Below are 19,228 nucleotides of genomic sequence, written 5' to 3' on the forward strand. Positions count from 1 at the left end.
TCAACGGAGAGATCGAGTCCCACAGCAGAGTGCTTTGCACTCAGCAGTGGAATGAGGCTTGTAACGCGGCGGACGGCCATATGCACTGCGGCAAGACGTGGAGTATGCTGAGACATCTTTTGGATGAGACCTCGACCAAGACGCACCAGCACAACAACGTCGCCAAGATCGTCCACAGGGCACTGACCGAGCACGGGGAAGATGGGGTGAAGAAACGCCTTGACGATAAGTACCTGCCGGTCACTCCCACAGAGACGCACCCACACTACCAAGGCGAAGCAAACGAGTGGCTAGATCGAGACATTGAAGTATGGGAAGTGAGGGTTGCTCTGCACGATCTCAACAGCAAATCCGCCGCTGGTCCCGACCGGGTTACAAATAGAGCGCTGAAAAATCTTAATGAAGCGGTCATCGAGAACCTCACGGCATACTTCAACAAATGCTGGCGAGCCGGGTCACTGCCCCGGCAATGGAAAGCTGCCAAGACCATCTTGATTCCCAAACCGGGCAAGCCACCCAACATTGAGAACCTCCGGCCGATCTCGCTTACATCCTGTGTGGGCAAAGCGTTGGAGCATGTTCTCATGAACAGGTGGCAGAGGTACCTGGAAGATTCGGGGCTCTATCCAAACACCGTCATCGGTTTCTGAAACAAGCTCGGAACTCAGGACGCCATGATACAACTAAAAAATGAAATCCTAGATGACACTACCAACACGCAAGACAACAGAGCGATCTTGGGTTTAGACCTGCAGAGTGCTTTCGACAAAGTGAGGCACTCTGCAATCCTGGCCCAGGTGTCGCGGCTAAACATGGGCAACAGAACCTATGCGTACATCAAGGATTTCTTGACGGGGCGGACCACCGAGATCAACGCCGGGGACCTGCGGCTCAAAGAGAAGAAGCTCGGCAGTGTCGGGACCCCCCAGGGCTCGGTCATCTCGCCATTACTTTTCAACCTTGTAATGATTGGGGTGGCCGAGCGGCTCTCGCGAATCGCGGGGGTCCGACACACCATCTATGCCCATGACATAACGCTATGGGTCCCAGGTGGAAGCGACGGACACATCGAGGATGCATTGCAAGAGGCGGTTGATGCTATCGGGGAGCAGCTGGGAGGGTCCGGGCTCGTCTGCTCTCCAAGCAAGTCCGAGCTGCTGGTGATTCCACCGAAAGGGGCAGCTAGGAAGGCGAAAGGCAACGATCCTGCGAGAGAGCAAGAGAAAATCAAGATCAGGACGAACGGCTGTCACACGATCCCGGAGGTAGCGAAGATCCGAGTGCTGGGTATGCTGATTGAGCGGAAACGAGTGAACGGCGAGACGGTGAACCGTATCGCGGCCAAAGTCACCACGGCAATTCGCCTCATAAAGAGGGTGTCAAACAGAAAAGCAGGCATGAAGGAAGAAAGCCTCACCCGGCTAGTGCAATCCTTCGCTATAAGCCACATTACGTACGTTGCTGCTTTCCACAACTGGAGGCAATGCGAGCGTACGAAGATCAACGCGCTCATACGCAAAGCGTACAAGGCAGCACTCGGACTTCTAGACTGCACAAGCACCGAAAAGTTTCTGGCCCTGGGAGTGCATAACACGTTGGAAGAAATCGCTGAGGCGCAGAGGACCGCCCAGCTCGTGCGGCTATCGGAAACAAGAACGGGTAGACAAGTGCTGCGTGACCTAGGCCAGGAGCCAAAGGAAGGCGGACCCGAGAATACAGACGTGCATGTACCAGAAGCAATTAGCAGACGGTTGCGGGTATGTCCTGTGCCAAGAAATATGAACCCCGAGTTCAACAAGGAGCGGCGGGCGGCGAGGGCCAAGGCGCTCATCGATCTCCATGCCAAAGACAGGGGTGCTGTGTTTGTGGATGCGGCAGAGTATCCATACGGCAGAAGAGCATTCGCCGCAGCAGTTGTAGGGGCAGCGACAGGTGCTACACGGACGGCGGCGAGTGTGCGGACTCGAGCGGCGCATCGAGCAGAGGAAGTGGCCATTGCCCTAGCCATCGCCGACCCTGCGTGCACGACTGTGCTCTGTGATTCTAGGACGGCAGTGAAAAACTACGCCAGAGGAAGAGTGTGTGGTGAAGCCGCACGTGTGTTGCGTGCGGTCGATCTCGCGAGTGAAAGTAGGTGTGTTGTGATTAAGTGGTTTCCGGCGCACATGGGCAGTGATGTCTCGGATCGCGGCAACGCAAACCACAACGAGACGGCGAACGCGGCGGCGCGAGGACTAACCAACCGTGCCGCTGCTACTGCGGTCGACCCGACGTGGTGGTAGGAAACCAAGGACAGGATGACATCTTACAATGAAATCGTGAAGTGGTACCGACTAGATAGAAGGACTATGCCACCACCTCATCCGGGCTTGACCCGTGAGGAAGCAGTAATATATCGACAACTACAGACAGGGTCGTTACTCACCCCGGTTCTGCTGAAGCACATATGTCCGAGTGTTTATGTAAGTGACCTTTGTTGTGTGTGCCGAAAGGAGAGAGCCACTGCGGCTCACATCCTTTGGGACTGTGCCAAGAACCCGCAGCAAGCTACAACGATGACAACGATCCCGCCGCGGCTCGAAGCCGCAATGCGTTGCTACGATCAAGAAGTCCAAGCCCAGGCCGTCCAGCAGATCTCGGCGGCCCTCGAAAGGCAACGACCGAGCGAAACCGGAGGGAGGCTGCCACCCCAAAACAGGGGCAGGCGCAGTCGACCAAAGGGAGTAGTGAGGCCGCGGCCGGAGTAGAGGCGCCAACAGCCGGGAAGACGTCATGGCCGCGTCACGGTGACGCCTTCCTTACACAGGAGGGCTAATCGTTCTGCAGGCATTTTTAATAAAGTTGCTTCGCTCGCTCAAAGCGAAGCTTTAATACTTTCGTCCAGCGTTTTCATGGCGTATGCGTAAGGTGACGTTTTGAACGGAGCACCCACCCCCGGCGACACACCCCTCGAAGCGTATCGCGTGATTCTCCGGGCCCGCTGCGCCTACAGTGGACCCCGCCGCCACCACAGCCGAGACAGCCGACCACCCGCGCAGCCTCCCATGCATACGGTGCTGGTTCGTTTCGGGCAGCGTAACTCGTCTCGCGCCCGGGGAAGAGAAACGGTGCGTTCGCCATAAATTAACGCCGCGTTTGCCGTGTTCACCCCAGCCAAGGCCCCCGCAAATGCCGCTTTCGCGCGGCCTTCTTCAGTCAGCGTTGCACGAAACCAAATGGCTACGAGACGCGGTCGGCAATACAGCTAAATCAAACGTTAACCAAGCGAAATCAACGCTCAACCATACTAAGCAAAGCTTTTGCTTTGCATATTCAGACTTAGCTGAGCTAAGCTGCAGCCATTTTTTCAGATAATTTTCCTGAAAAGTTTATTTTTTGCATTTTTAGTATTTTTCGTTTCCAAGATTCTTTCCGAAAAAGTATCTCATTTGTGCCTTTGGAACGATTAACGGTGTTACTTTCGCAAAATTGCCGTTTTTGTTGTAATGCAGGGCGTTACACGATCCAGGTTGTTGGTGTACTCGGCAAAGACTGGTACGCCTTAAATTGGTTATATGTTACGCTTCCTTGAAAATACGACGAAAAAAAGTGACCAGAAAGAACCGCCTAAAACATGAACGAAAAATTAGGAAGACGAACCGTGCAGTCAGCGTACTCCATTTTCAAGAAGGCATATTTGGCAGATTTATACATTTCATAGATATAAAAGCAAAACCATTACGGGTTAGTAGTGGAATGAGCTAAGACACAATCATGCATCCTTCCGGCAAACGACGATAGTTGAACCCGAAGCTGTCCCGTCACGGATTCCTTGGTTGTCGTCTACATTTTCCAAACCGCTTGGGCTATGTCAAAATGGAGTAATCAGATCGACCCCTGCTTCATAACGCGAATGAGCCTAGTCTGAGTCCGGCCACCGGAAGTGTTTTTATTTAACTTTGGTGTTCTCGCGTTACAGACGCTGTCATTGAGAGCTTGCTCTTAAAGCTTCACTTTAAAACCAAGTTATACAAAACAGAAAACAATTAAAACTTATTAAGCACAATTTAGGAACAGAAAATATGGGTCTTGTACACCTCTCACAAGAACGAATACAGGAAAGTGCGAAAGGTCCAAAGGAAACACGAATGAAGGTTGTGAAACGGAGTAAGCGCGTATCCTCCCCAGTCTCCAAAAAATGCACAATTGGCGCAGTTAAGACAGTAATTGCTGTAACGTTCTCACACACAAATCACTGGCGAAAGGAAACAAAGGAAATCCCTAAAACAATACCATCACCCAACCTATGTGACTATCTATAGCTGAATCAGTCTGTATTTATTACAACACAGCTTACGACCAGAAAAGCAAATGAATAGGCCCGCCTAACGCGTGTGGTGTTTTTTTGTGCGCTTTTCCTTTTGTCCACGCATCAGGCTGTGATTGAACAAGTCTCCACTCATGAAAAGGGCAAGGCCGACAAATGACAGTTTTTTAGTTTTAAAGAACGTGCTTTGGTAACCGATTTTTCTCCATTGCAACGTTGAAGGAATTCTTCATAGGATAAAAAAATAAAGATAATACTGAAAAGCTTTCATGTTTTACACTGTTGGAAATAATGTTGGCAGGAGAAATGTAGTATGGGTTTTCCCTAAACGCATAATTACAGGGTCTTACTGGACGTTAGCATTAAAGTGATACAATAAGAATGAACAATAAAACCTAATACAATCACTCAGTATTGTTTTTTGTGGAGACATAAGTTTGTGGCGACCAAAAGCACAAAATAGTTTCGGTCGTACCGTAGTCAAAATTTTGTCAAGTGACTGGGGATTCACCAATGCTTCATATGATTTAGGTACCTGGTTTACTTTTTGAAGTATTGGGAAAATTATTATCATTGTTATGGGAAAAAAGCGCCTTGTTAATCAGGAAAACTTCTATTTTATCTTCATTCCCCCTCTAAAGGATTTTGGGTAGGAAACAAGATTCCTGTCGTCACGAGGACCACCAGCCATATTACAGGGAGAAATTATATGAGTGTTTCGGCAGTCACGAGAACCTTCCGGGAGATTTAGGTCGATAGTCCAAACTTGCTCCTTTCTGCGAATTTTTCCACTCAACATAAGATTTACGGTTATTGATTTTTTCCTTCAAAACAATCTTCGGGATGTTTTTTGGTCACGTGTTGAAAGCGAGGCGTAATTATCATCATAATCACCATTAGCTGGTTTTTGGCCGCTGCAGGACGAAGGTCTATCACAAAGATTTGCAGTTATGTCTAGCGAAAGCCAGCCCTTCACTTCGATTAATTGCTCCACCCAGTCACTAGTTTGCACGTGCTTGTACAAGCTGTGAAAGTATGACTTTAACAAAAAACTACAGCTGCGAACGGAGCTTGTGTTAGAGAATTCCCACTTCTGTTTTATGCGTTTGTAATGTATTTGTAATACTCACATGTAACAACAGCCTGGAAGGGGAACCTTAAGGTACGCGCTAGAGATCATGCTAAATTTGATTTTGTCATCAATTAGAGTCTCATCGATTTTGCCTGGTGTAATTGCTGACTGAATTTCTTGCAGGTGTGTTATTTCGGAAAATGTGTTAAATGCAGAGATATTGGCAAGATGACCCCATGGAAAAACTGTGAAGAGTATTGAATAATTGTACCGGAGTAAACCTGACTATCTTATTGCCGAGTTGTCTTCAAGAATACTTAGTTGCTGGATCATGCTACACTACCTCCTCACCACATACAAGAAGTGTGGTACCAACTTTCATGAAAGTTCTGAGACACTTGCTACTTGAATAAAGGGAACGGAGAAGTGCCTAACAGTGTACCTTAATTAAACTTTTTATGTTTGTGGGTGTACGTTTTTATTTACATACACAAATATATTTGTGTATGCAAATATAAACATGCACACACAAACATATATGTATAAATATAAATATATATATATATATATATATATATATATATATATATATATATATATATATATATATATATATATATATATAAGACAAAAAATAAGAGTTGGCCGTCAAAAAACCTCGGAAAGCAAAGGGGAGGTTGTTGTAGGTCATTGAAACAGTCTTGGTGCCATAGGAAGCTTAAGAGGGTTCAACGCTGGTCGACCACTCTTGACATGTCGTAGAAACTCGAGTCACGACCCGGGGGTTAAAAAGAAGGTCCCCTTCACCCCATGTAGTTAGAGTGGCGCTGGCTACCACCCCCAAGCACAAGAAACAAAAATACCTCAACATAAATACCCCAAAACGTGGAGGGGAAAATCGCCCCGCCGGTAGTGTAGTGGTTATCGCACCAGACTGGTATTCTGGAGGTCGTGGGTTCGATCCCACCTGGCGGGCATTTTGTCTCCACTTTCTTTCTTTGTTTCCAAATTCTTTATCCCTTTCAAGGACCTCCCACATCCTCCCCTTTGCTTTCCGAGGTTTTCTTGACTGCGAACTCTTATTTTCTGTCTTATTTTCACCGCGCTCCTCATTTCCCACATATATATATATATATACAGAAAGAAATGCGGGCAGTCTACAACGCCAAAGAAGGCATAGGGGAATGGTTGGATTATATTTTTTTTACCGTTAGTGAAATTGTATTTTTTTCTCATATTAATTGAAGCGATAAAGAAAGAAAGGAAGAAAAACACGCGCCCAGAGTGGGGACCGAACCCACGCCTTTCGATTCGGTCCCCACTCTGGGCGCGTGTTTTTCTTCCTTTCTTTCTTTATCGCTTCAATTAATATGAGAAAAAAAAAACAATTTCACTAACGGTAAAAAAATATAACCCAACCATTCCCCTATGCCTTCTTTGGCGTTGTAGACTGCCCGCATTTCTTTCTGTATTTCTTAACGAGCCCCTCATTTCCTAACCATATATATATATATATATATATATATATATCTATATATATATATATATATATATATATATATATATATATATATATATATATATATATATATATATATATATATATATATATATATATATATATATATATATATCAGTATGCGAAATTACGGGCTCGTTGAATTAAGAAGGAAATAAGGCTTAACAAAGTATACTGTTGGGCGAGTTCGTAGTTCATTTTAAAAGATGCTACAGTGTGAAATAAAACGCGGACACAGAAAGACGACGAGACGAGCGAGAAATAAGGGTTGGCCGCCAAGAAAGCCACGAAAAGCAATGGGGAGAGTGTGGTAGGTCATTGAAATAGATTAAGAATGTGGAAGGACAGAAAGAAAGTCGAGAAAAAATGCCCACCGTGTGGGATCCGAACCCACGACCTACAGAATACGCGTCTGGTGCGATGAGCACAACGGTAACGGCGGGGCTATTTTCCCGTCCACTTTCTGGAATATTCAGGTTAAGGTATTTTTGTCTCCTCGGCTTTGGGGAGGTAGCCAGCGACACTCGGACTACTCTGGGTCAATGGAACCTTTTTTTACCCCCGGGCCGTGACTCGAGTGTCTCCGACATGACGAGAGTGGCTGACCAGCGTTGAACCCTCCTAAGCTCCCTATGGTACCAAGACTGCCAGAACAGAGGATCTCGCTATGCATGTAGCGAATCAGAATGGTAAATGGTGGGCTTGTTGAATTAACACAGAAAAAAGGTTGGCAGTCAAGGAAACATCGGAAAGTCGTTTGGAAGGGCCGAAAGAAAGTGGAGAAAAAATGTTCACAAGGTGGGATCCGAACCCAAGACCTCCAGAATACGCGTCTGGTGCGATGACCACTAGGCTACCGGCCGGGCTAGTTTCCCCTCCACTCTATTGGATATTTAGGTTGAGGTATTTTATTTCGTGTGTTTGTGGTTGGTAGCCAGCGCCACTCGGACTACCCGGGGTGAAGGGGACCTTCTTTTTGAACAACCGGGTCGTGACTCGAGTGACTTCAGCATGTCGAGAGTGTTCGACCAGCGTTGAGCCCTCTTAAGCTCGCTATTGCACCAAGAAGGCCAGAAGAGAGACCCTCGATATGCATGTAGCGAATCAGAATGGGAAATGAGGGGCTCGTTGAATAAAGACAGAAATGAGGGTTGGCAGTCAATAAAACCTCGGAAAGCAAAGGGGCGACTGTGGTAGGTCATTGAAACAGAAAAAGAAGTTGGAAAGACCGAAAGAATGTGCAGAAAAAATGCCCGCCGGGTGGGATGCTTACCCACGAGCTCCAGAATGCCGGTATGGTGCGATGACCAGTACGCTATCAGCAGGGCTATATTCTCCTCCACTTTCGGGGATATTTATGTTAAAGGGGGCACTCACACAAAAATTTCGCACCTTGTTTTTTTTTTGTTGCGATAAGTAGCTAGTGACCTACTTATCGCCTGTAGAAACATCAGTTGCTTCAGCGTGCGACGGTTGTTTAATTAGAGGCATTTCAAATGCGGCCAGTCGCAGTTTCGGTTTCAGCGGGTGCCGCGAACCGATGGATTTTGTGTGAGCAAAGCTGACCACGTGGCCGTCGGAGGGATATCACAGAGCAGAGCTCGCATAGCACTGTCGAATCCGCATCGCCGGCAGTTTCTGCGAATGCCCCCACGTACCGATATCGTGTGCCGCTTAATTAAAAAGCGACCGTGGACGTGACGCAGGCACTGCGAGGGCAAATGCTACCGGGGCTGAAGAACGACGCGCGCCGCTCGAGACAGTGGGTGGCAAGACGCGCGCTAGGAGCAGCCGGCCGGTCTGCCTACAGGTCCGCCTACAGATGGGTTTGGCTTAGCACTACGACGGATATTCGATTGCCAGTCGTAAGCGGTGCCGATGACAATTTTTAGTGCAACCAGCCAGCGCATCATTAACCGCTTTCTCATATAAGCTACCATTGTTGGAACTTGTGTACAATTTCGTGCAGCGGTAACAAGCTATCACTCGAGCTTAGCTACCTGTTCTGGCCTGGGCCGCTTGGCGGCCCTGGCCGCCGCCTGCACAGCGACCATGCGGCTTGCTCAGTGGGCTTTTCATGCCTCCGGCGCGTTTTCGCGTCCAATGTAAATATACAGTAATAGAAACAGAGTGCCTGGAATCGCTGTAGAACTTTGGTCGCGGCCAGCTGCCCGATGTGCTGACGAAATCACAGCGCCTCCGCCGCCAACGATCGGGTCGTTCGTTCTCGGAGCAGAAGCTCCGCCCTCCGGCCGTCCGATTGGAGCGGCGAGCTGGGCGAACTGGCGAAAACGCGGGCAGTGCGGCAGCGGCAAACACAAACTCGTGACGTGTATGGAAGTTGTTTATTTACAAAATATTCGCAGGATGTCGATTGCGCGTGGTCCTCTGCTGGCTGCTAGGTTGCGTTTCGCACACTTTAAAATTGATTTTATATATGTTCTACGCTGTATTCGCCACTGATATTTTGCAGATGATGTATATGTGTTCACACCAATTTATCTCCGAAGTTATCTCACCTTCAAAATTTTGTGTCAGTACCCCGTTAAGGTATTTTTTTGTTTGCTGCAATCGGGGGTGGTAGCCAACGCTACTCGGACTACTCGCGGTGAAAGGGACCTTCTTTGTAACCCCCGGGGCGTGACTCGAGTGTCTAGGACATGTCGAGAGTGGTCGACCAGCGTTGAACCCTCCTAAGGTCCCTATGGCACCAAGACTGCCGAAACAGAGGCCCTCGCTAAGCATGTAGCGAGTCAGAATGGGAAATGAGGGGCTCGTTGAATTAAGAGAGAAATTAGAGTTGGCAGTCTAGAAAACCACGGAAAGCAAAGGGGAGAACGTGGTAGGTCATTGAAACAAATAAAGAGTTTGGAAAGACCGAAAGAAAGTGGAGAAAAAATGTCCGCTGGGTGGGAACCGAACCCACGACCTCCAGAATACGCGTCTTGTGCGACGACCACTGCGCTACCGGCGAGGCGATATCGCCATCCTGTTTCTGTGATGATTAGATAAAGGTATTTTTGTTTCCTGTGCTTGAGGGTGGTAGCCAACGCCAGTCGGACAACTGGGTGTGAAGGGGACCCTTTTTTCGTCTGTTCTTTTCGTCTGTTCTTCTTTCGTCTGGGATTCTTTTCGTCTGTTCGTCTAATTCGTGCGTAGGCCGTACGGAAACCACTCCAATCTATAAGTCCTGCTTCCACGCCTTCCGCCTTATTCTCCTTCTCTTCTAAATTACACTCAAGGGCTGCCGGTGTGCCGATAATGACGGCTGATGTCGGTGATGAGGGCCGCACCTTACGAGCAAGTGGCGTCAATGGGGGTTTCCACCCATCACAATCGTGTTGAATAATCTTTCCGCTCACAATTTGAAGCACTTATTTGTCTATTTCTATTTTGCTGTTTCGGACACTGGTATCGTCATCCTTAAAAACGGTAAAAAGTTTACGTTTTGTGTTTATTTTGCCTACTCATACTTTCAACTCGGTGATCTTCATTTTACTGAACATGTTTAATTTTTCTACGGATACACACCATTGGAAAGATAACTCTTCTCAAGCCGAAGCGTTGAATCAAAGAGCCCGTAAGAACAACAATACTTTTCGTTTTTATAGATCAGGGTCAACCAGGGATATACAAACACAAACGCGCGCGCACACAGGCTCACACATCCAGGCCTCTACAGGGAACTGGCCTTGTGACTGCCTGACTGTCTGTCTGGCTGGTTCATCAACGCCCAGCCTAAACTGCTAGACCTACAGACTTGAAACCTCGGGAGTACGTTTTTGGTCTACCGCAGGTGCTCACAAAGGCGGGATTATTAAAAATTCTAATCGTAACTTTTTGGGTTCTGTGTGCTTTGGGGTGTATTTCGGTTGGAAATTGTGGTTTTCTAATTTTATGATTATCTTGCTCATCTGTTCGTATACCCAAATGCTTTGCGGTTATATCTGTAGCCATTAGAATATCCAAAAAGTAGTCTTACGAGTTCGCCTGAACTAACATGTTCGGGGAGATTGTGCATATTGGAAAAAAATGACGTTCTTGAAGATTCAGTACTAAATGTTTTACTGATTGATATACTGAAAGGCCTAACAGGTGATACCAACGACTAACAAAACTGCTGGTTCAAACGACTTCAAAATTTATGCTCAGTTCATATTTTTGGTCTAAGAGCACAATGTGTAAAAGTTCAAAAAATTACTGCGGGGAGATAATGAGAAGAGCCTGCCTATTTTTCTGATTTTCTTTTACCCACAGCTATGTTCAGGTATTTAACTGGTTTTTCTTATATAGGATAAGTTTCCAATAGGGAGCTAACACGGAAAAGCACCATTGGTACTGCACCGCACACGTTGTGCGGAGGTTGCGGGTTCGATTCCCGCTACCGGAAAAACGGCAAATTAATTTCTTCTCCCCTTGTATTTTGACTGAAGAATCACAGTATCACAAAAATGGCAATCATGCTTTATTAGGCGCTATAGAAACGCTGTCAAAACGCAAACGTCTAGTGGCATCATCAGTCATAAGGACTGTAATTTTTATATAAGTTGTGTGGACGTAGTTAGGAGGAGACGGGCCTGTTGCTTTAGCAGTTCCTTTATTTGGAGGCGTCAGGGGGGGGGGGCAGAACCAAGATGGCAACTCAGCGTCATTGCTCATGATGATCAGCCGAAGAATAGGTTTTACCAGTGATGATGAGTATGTGCAACAGATGATGCGGTAGTCGCAGCTACTGCTGATGATGACTGTTACCCATGGGGACAAATATCTTTGCTGCCTGCAAAAAGCTATTTTGTCCCCATCAGTGACAATCATAATAGCAATTAGCTCGCGGCGACCACATCACCTGCTGTACATACTCATCTTCACCATCCAAACCTCTTCTTGATTTCTGCACACGATAAAGATCCCCAGGTGGTCAAAATTAATCCGGAGCCCTCCACCACGGCGCGCCTCATCGCCTGCGTTGCGTCGGCGCGTTAAACCCCACAATCAATCAATCAATCGAACTTTTTCTTCGGCTGATAATCATCAGCAAGGACGCTGGGTCGCCATCTTCGCTCTTTTCCACCTGACACATCGGAATAAAGGAGCTGGGAAAGCAACGGTCCCGTCGTCTTCTAACTACGGCCTCACAAGCGGTGGAGTTGCAACTCGATCCTGAGCTGTACCTCTCGTTAAACACCCCTGGAGCTCCGTTCAGTCGCCGCTTTCCCCCATTACTAATGTTCATGTCGCAAAACACTCCGAGTGGCGCAGTCTCCGTACCTCTGCAATGCATTGTGACCCGTCCCCCCATCCAAGAAATCACACTCAGACAAATTCAAGGAGGTACGTTTCCTCACCCTATCCGTATGTATTTACTCTTTCCTAGACAGTACTCTGATAACTGTAAATTCTGCCAGGAACCAGGAGCTCTGACACACATATTATCCGACTCCACAAAAAGCTCAGACCTTCCGCCACTGAACCCGTCCCCTTCCCTTGAGCAGTGGGAGATACTGCTGTGCAGCTGTCGACCCGAGGGACAGCTCCTGCCTGTGACCAGGGCTACGGCAGCCTGGACAGCACATTGGGTCCTGGGCTCAGGAACCACTCTTAGATTATTGCGTAATAAAGTTCTCTATCTCTCTCTTTCCACCCAGCGCTATTCACCCAACTTCGCTGGTCTTCTGGGAGAAGACGGGGAGTAATGGCTGGACAGCGATACACGCGTCAGACAGTTTAATAGGTTGGATGATCACCAAAATTCTTTAACGTTGGCTTCTCTCTAAAGCAGGTGGCGCAGACGTGGTATTTAAACCAGCGAAACGAAATTACCGACTGAGCTGGCTTCACTACAGAGCTGCAAAAGATTTTTGGCTGCACTAAAGCGTGGAGCGACGATGCGAAGAGGAAACTGGAAGTACGCGTGCAGCAAGATAATCACCTCGTACATCGATGATGTCCTAGCGGTGTGTCACCGCGTCGACAGAGGTATGCCGGAGTCCGACCGTCTGCATCACATTCTCAAAGGGATCGGATATTTCACTTTTAACGCACTTGTCCTGCAGAACCATTCCACCGTAGCAGACGTAACATCGACCTGTCAGCGTATCGACGAACTTCAATCGATCCGCCTCCCACTGGACACGGCATGTACCACTCATCTTGGAAACGAAGACCATGTGATTATTTGAGCTATAGTTCGCCAAGACGTGCACGGCAACACCTCTCATTTCGCGCATGGTTTTCACCAAGCCACTACAGCTCCTGGCCTTCGCGAGATGATTAAAGTGGAGATTGCGGCTATGCCTGTGCTAATGACTCCTGTCCATCCGGTTCCACCATCAACACTGTCCTAATCGGAGGTTGCGGGCCGGACACCCCTGCCATTGTCGCCAATCATGACTCATCCTCCGTCTGGCTATCGCGGCCATGCCTCACGGCCTGCGCTCGACACCCGACTTTCCACTAAGTGAGGATGCCTCCATCACCCGGCCCGTGTGCTACTATTGCGGAATTCGAGGTCACATCTCCCGCTTTTGTCGACGCCTCCAACGGGAGGAACGACATGGCTATGCTGCTTACGAACACGACAACGTACCCCCGATTTACTACGGCTACCGGTGGCGTGCGTACCCGTGGCCACCACGCCGCTCCCCACCTCCGCCTTAGTCTAACGACGTTCCGCGCAGCTCCCGTGGGCAACGACCTCGCTCGCCTTCACCAGGTCGCCGTTCAATTTCGCCTCTTCTTCCTGCGTCTTAGGCCGCTGACCAGCACCAAGAAAACTAGTTATTGCAGTTTTGGGAATAAACACTGCATCTCCTGCGAAGCTTACAAGTCTTCCAGAGCATCGCCGAACTTGCTCTCTGTTTTGGTTCAAGGTGTTTGCGTCGATGCCCTTACTGACACTGGTGCGAGCGTTTCACTGATAAGTTCGGAATTGTGTGCACGTATACGCAAGGTGCTAACACCCTACACAGGGCCTATTTTACATGGAGCGAACAGTAGCGTGATTAAGCCATCCAGACAATACACAGTGCGGATTGTCGCCGGTTTACTTCGTATTCATTTTCAGTGTGCCGTGTTCTGACCCTCTACTCCCATTTTATTTAGGTTGGGATTTTCTGCCATCCGCGTCCCACGTCATTATATGGGATCACCCTGGAATTCAACTCACTGATACAGAGCAGCTCAGCGGCGCTTCTATAATGCCACAGGTACACCTAACAGCAACTGGAGATTGTGTTTTAAACCCCGGCCGCGAGACGCACCTTTCCGTCTGCTCAAACCGAATGTGTGACGAAAACGGTCTCATAGTGCCCTCTCCACGTTTCCTGCCCAAAAGCGTCGTAATCCCACGTGCCTAGTCCGCTTACCACATGTATCAGAAAAGCTCCTAGAAACAAACACCACTGCCGCATCCATATTTCTCCCCGCAGGTGCTACTATCGATTCTGTTGTGTGGGACGATACGCTGTCATTAGTTCCCCTGTGCTCCGTGTCTTCCGTTCCGGCGCTTGTATAATCTTAGCCAACTATTTCCACACATACGCCTAGTATCAGAAACGTTCTCTCAGAAAGCGAAACGAAACCGCTTTTTCAGGTCCTGGAAAAACACAGACACATTTGACTGCTTTTCAAGCAAGCTGGGGAAGAATTCTGTGACAACACATCGGATCGAGACGGATGGGACCCACATCTTCTGACGTCGCCCATAGCGTGTGTCATCGTCTCCACGAAAAGTGATCGAAGAAAATGTTGCGGACATGCTACAACGAAACATCAATCGCCCGCCCTCCAGGTTATGGCCTTCCCCCTGGGTTTTGTTCCGCAAAAAGGATGGTTCCGTGTGGTTTTGAGCGGACCATCGGGCTTTGAACACGATCACTAAGAAGGATGTTTATCCAATGCCGCCTATAAATGATGCACTCCACTGCTTACAGGGGGCGGAATTTTTGTGTAGCTTAGACCTGCCATCTTGTTATTAGCAGATATCTATACACAAGCCTGACAAAAAAGACAGCATTTGTTACTCCAGACGGCTTATACAAGTTTAACATAATGTCGTTTGGTATTTCCAACGTCCCAGCCAGGTTTGAGCGCATGATAGACACATTCCTTTGTGGCCTTAAATGGAAGACGTGCTTGTGCTACCTAGATGACATTGTTAATTTCTCTTGGAGAACATCTTTGGTGTCTCGACGATGTTTTGACGAAACTGGCCAAACCGGGCCTCACCCTGAACATCAAGGAATGGCACTTCGCCTTCAAATCCATCAAAGTTCTCAGTCGTCAGCAAAGATAGTATACGCTCCGACCCAGGCAAAAGTTTCGCTGGGGCCAATTTACCTCGACCTCAAGAGCAAAAATCTCTTATCATATTTCATATTTCAAAATCGCATTTCCGCCGTTTCTTTCACAATTTCGCCGCCCTGGACTCACCCCTCAATCAGCTGCTGCATTCCGCTACCCCTTTGATTGGAGTCACGTCTGCGAGAAGGCTTTCAAAGACCCGAAGCACGCACTTACTTCCGGGGCTGTACATTGCTATTTCGATGACACGCAGCCCGCCCTCCTACATACTGATGTCAGCGGGCAGGGAACTAGCGCCGTCTTGCTACAACTCGTTGCTCACTCGAGTGAACTTGTGGTTGCATACGCAAGCCGCTCACTGACGTCCGCAGAAAAGAACTACTCCATCACAGAGCAAGAGTGTCTGGCTTTTGTGTGGTCTGTACAAATGCTCCGGCCATACCTTTACGGGCGACATTTCACAGTCGTTACAGATTACCATGCCCTGTGTTGGCTGTCTTCCTTGTAAAACCGGTCAGGATAACTTAGGCGCTGGATTCTCCGCTTGTAAGCATATGACTTCACCCTGATTTATAGGTCTGGTGACAAGCATCTCGACACGGACGCTGTTTCCCTGAGTCTGCTAGTGAATTCTTCAGATGACCTTTTCCGACATTCTAATGTGCCATTTGTGCCCTTTACACCTATCGATATTCCCATCAACGATACCCCCACCCCCCCTTGGTTGCCCGTCATTGTAGGGCAATAATCGATCGACACACCGGCAAGTTATTCTAGGACAATAATCTATCGACACACCGGCTCTACAACACCACCGAATAGCCACCTACGTCGTCAGCAGCGGCAGTTCCAGCTTCTGGATGGCGCACTGTACCGCATGAACCACGTCACCAGTGGAGCTAAATGGGTCCCGGTGGTGACCCATTCCCAACGTCCACGCATTTTAGAAATTTGGCACTATGACCCGACTGCACGCCACCTTGGATTCCAGAAGACCTATGGCCGTGTCCGATTATGTGTCTTTTGGCCAGGGCTTTCTGCAAGTGTCGCCTAATACTTCGCCTCTTGTGCGCCTTGTGAGCACCGGAAACGCTCTACGTCACCCCCTACCGGTTTACTCCAGCCTCTACCGTGTCCAGAAATCCCGTTTGAAGTTGTCGGTATTGACCTTTACGGTCCCTTGCCTAGAACAGCGGCCGGTATTCGCTCCATAGCGATCCACGGCGGTGACAATCCACACCGCCGTGAATCGCCTGACTCGCCACGCCGAAACCGCACTTCCCTCAGTTAGCGCTACCGAGATGGCTCAATTCTTCAACAACATTCTTCAACGCCATGGAGCGCCGAGGGTTTTGCTCCGCGATCGAGGCAAGACATTTCTGTCTCAAAGTCTTGCCAAGTTGCTCCGAGCTGCCAACACCTGCCACAGATGACGTCCAGATATCATCCAGAAACAAACGGGCTCACAGAACGCTTCCATCAATCTCTTTCTGATATGATCTCTATGTATATTCAACCTTATCACCGAAACTGGGACGCCATCTTACCGCATGTTACCTATGCATACAATACCGCAATTCAGAGCCCATGATACTCCCCGTTCTACCTTGTATACGGCCGTCACACTTTGTACACTCTGGATACTTTCTTCTTTGCCGATCCCTTGTGTCCTTCTGCGATGCCTCTCGAGCAATTTTTTGCTCGGATTAAACGCTGCCGCCAAATTGCCCGCATGCGCACTAAACCAGCCAACAGGATGGAAAGCAACGCTGCGACGCTGTGCATCGTTCTGCTGAACTCCGACCCGGTAACGAAGTCTTGGTGAGGACGCGGGTTCGTGTTCTGGGCCTCTGCGAGTTCTTGACTTTTTGCTTGGTCCGTACAAGGTTCTCGAGGCGACCTCTCCTGTAAATTATCGGGTCATCCCGGTTTGCCTAAGTTACGACCACCGCCATTGTGGCACCGAGATAGTGCACGCTTCCCAGCTCAAGGCCTTTCATCACCGCGACGAACTCGGAAACGCGGCCAGGTGGTCGTTTCTTTCAACGAGGCAGGCAATAGTGTGAGCTGAGTTTGTATCTTTCGGCCTGCTAGAATCGATTTGTCCCCATTAGTGACAATCATCATCACCAGTAGCTTGCGGCTACCGCATCATCTTCTTTACATACTCATCATCACCGGCACAACCTCTTCTTCGGCTGATCATCATCAGCAAAGATGCTGGGTCGCCATCTCGATTTTTTGCCGCCTGCTGCCTCGTAATAAAGGAGCCTCGAAAGCAACCTCCCGTCACGTTTTAACTACGGCCTCACAACATATACACATAGAAAGAGAGAGAGGGAAATATGGGTTGACGCTTCGGAAAGACAAGGAAAGAAAATTGGAGAATATGATAAATTATTTATTATCGTTGAAGCATGTACAGATTTTTGAAAGAAAGAAAGACCCGAAAACATGCCCGCCGAGTGCAATCAGAAGCCATGACGCCCAGAATACGCGTATGGTGCCATGACCACTACGCTACCAGTGGGGCAGTGCTCCCCTACACTTTCTCAGGTGAGGTATTGTTAAGGAATTGGTAGCAGTCTTGTGGGTGTGCTTGGCAAGTGACGTCCTGCTGGCAGTTCACATAGGCAAAGGTGCGACCACATTGTTACGGTTCCGTGGCGTGTATGCCAGACGCTGGCGTTGCGATGAGCTTAGCTTGTGGAGCGTGGCGGCGGCGTTCCACAAGCTGAGCGGCGTTCCACGTAGGTGGTGGACGGGAAAACGCTGCAGCTTCCGCTGCTACATGGTGCCCTATCGAGGCGCCAACTATAGGCGCTCATTAGCGTCATGACGCACTAATTGGCTTCACCTCTCTGAGACAGCCCCACCATCTGAATGGACAAGTTAGAGTGAAGGACATAAGGCGCGTTCGTAAAGCAAAGCGGGCGCAACTTTATGGCTCAGTCGGTAGAGCGTTTCCCACCTCCCGTTACGGACAGCGTGATTGTGGCCTCGAAACCTAGCACAACGGTACCAGTGGAACTTTTTATGGTGATGTTTCCGTGACGGATATCACTTCTGTGCGGTTTGTGTACCCCGGCATCAGACACTTTTATGTTAAAATGGAGACAGTTCGCCCACTGCACCACACAGACGTGTTAAAAAAAATAAACTTATAAAGACAGAACGCGTGCCTCCACTGTACCCCGTCCGTGCAGAAGAAAGTCAGGAATTTCATCGCTACTGCAGAACGGCTGTCGCGCGAGAGCACTCGCGGAGCGGGAGAGTCGAGAATACAAAGAAAGGAGGAGGGTAAGAACGGGTCGCGGAACAAGCAAGTCCTGGGGAACGGCCGGGGAACACTTTGTTTCCTCGTGCTTTCCGTCTTTCTGTCAAAATCTGGCGGTGGCAGCGTTGCCGATCGGCTCCTCCGCTGTACAGATTTGCGCTGCGCCAACGTGAACTCACGGGTAACGTTTATCAAAGAACGTGTATCATATGGCTCCGCGAAGTGTCCGCAGCAACATGTGAAGTTATGAAAGACTGAAGCGAGGACTCCTCCAGTGACGACCAACCGGTGTTTTGGATTATTCGTACTTCGGTGCGCGTGAATACGACGAAGCTTGCAGGCGGCGTAATTTGGAAAACGTGCGTTATGCTTGAACAACCGACTGAAATTGTAAGGAACCCTGCATGACTGAGAGGTATCGTTAGCCCGTACTCTCCGAGATAGTGCTGCACCACAGCGACACGCCCTTTTGGCCAAAGGATAACGTCCAGGCCTTGCTGTTTGCACGCGCTGCGCTGTTAATTTATCAAGGTTCACCAAGGCAGGAAATCCAGCAAAAAAATGACTTTCCAATTTATTTCTCTCACGTTCTATCACATTCTGCTTTTTAAACTAAACAGGTGCAAGAAATATTTGTTCACTTGTGTTTTAACAGCCTAAAGGAATATAAGAAACCAATTTTCGAGCACTTGATATCGACGGTCATTTAATACTTTCGTTTCTATCAGGCAGAACAAACTCGCGTTCATGAAC

At 48.6% G+C, this 19,228-nt stretch overlaps 1 pseudogene; it reads left to right on the forward strand.

The window, feature by feature from the left end:
- Positions 1 to 219: 219 nt before the first annotated feature.
- Positions 220 to 2,788, forward strand: LOC144141414 (uncharacterized; annotated as a pseudogene).
- Positions 2,789 to 19,228: the final 16,440 nt, after the last annotated feature.

Source organism: Haemaphysalis longicornis, unplaced genomic scaffold (genome assembly GCF_048455015.1).
Source record: "Haemaphysalis longicornis isolate Haplotype H1 unplaced genomic scaffold, Haemaphysalis longicornis Haplotype H1 scaffold_6, whole genome shotgun sequence".
Taxonomy (NCBI): Eukaryota; Metazoa; Arthropoda; class Arachnida; order Ixodida; family Ixodidae; genus Haemaphysalis; species Haemaphysalis longicornis.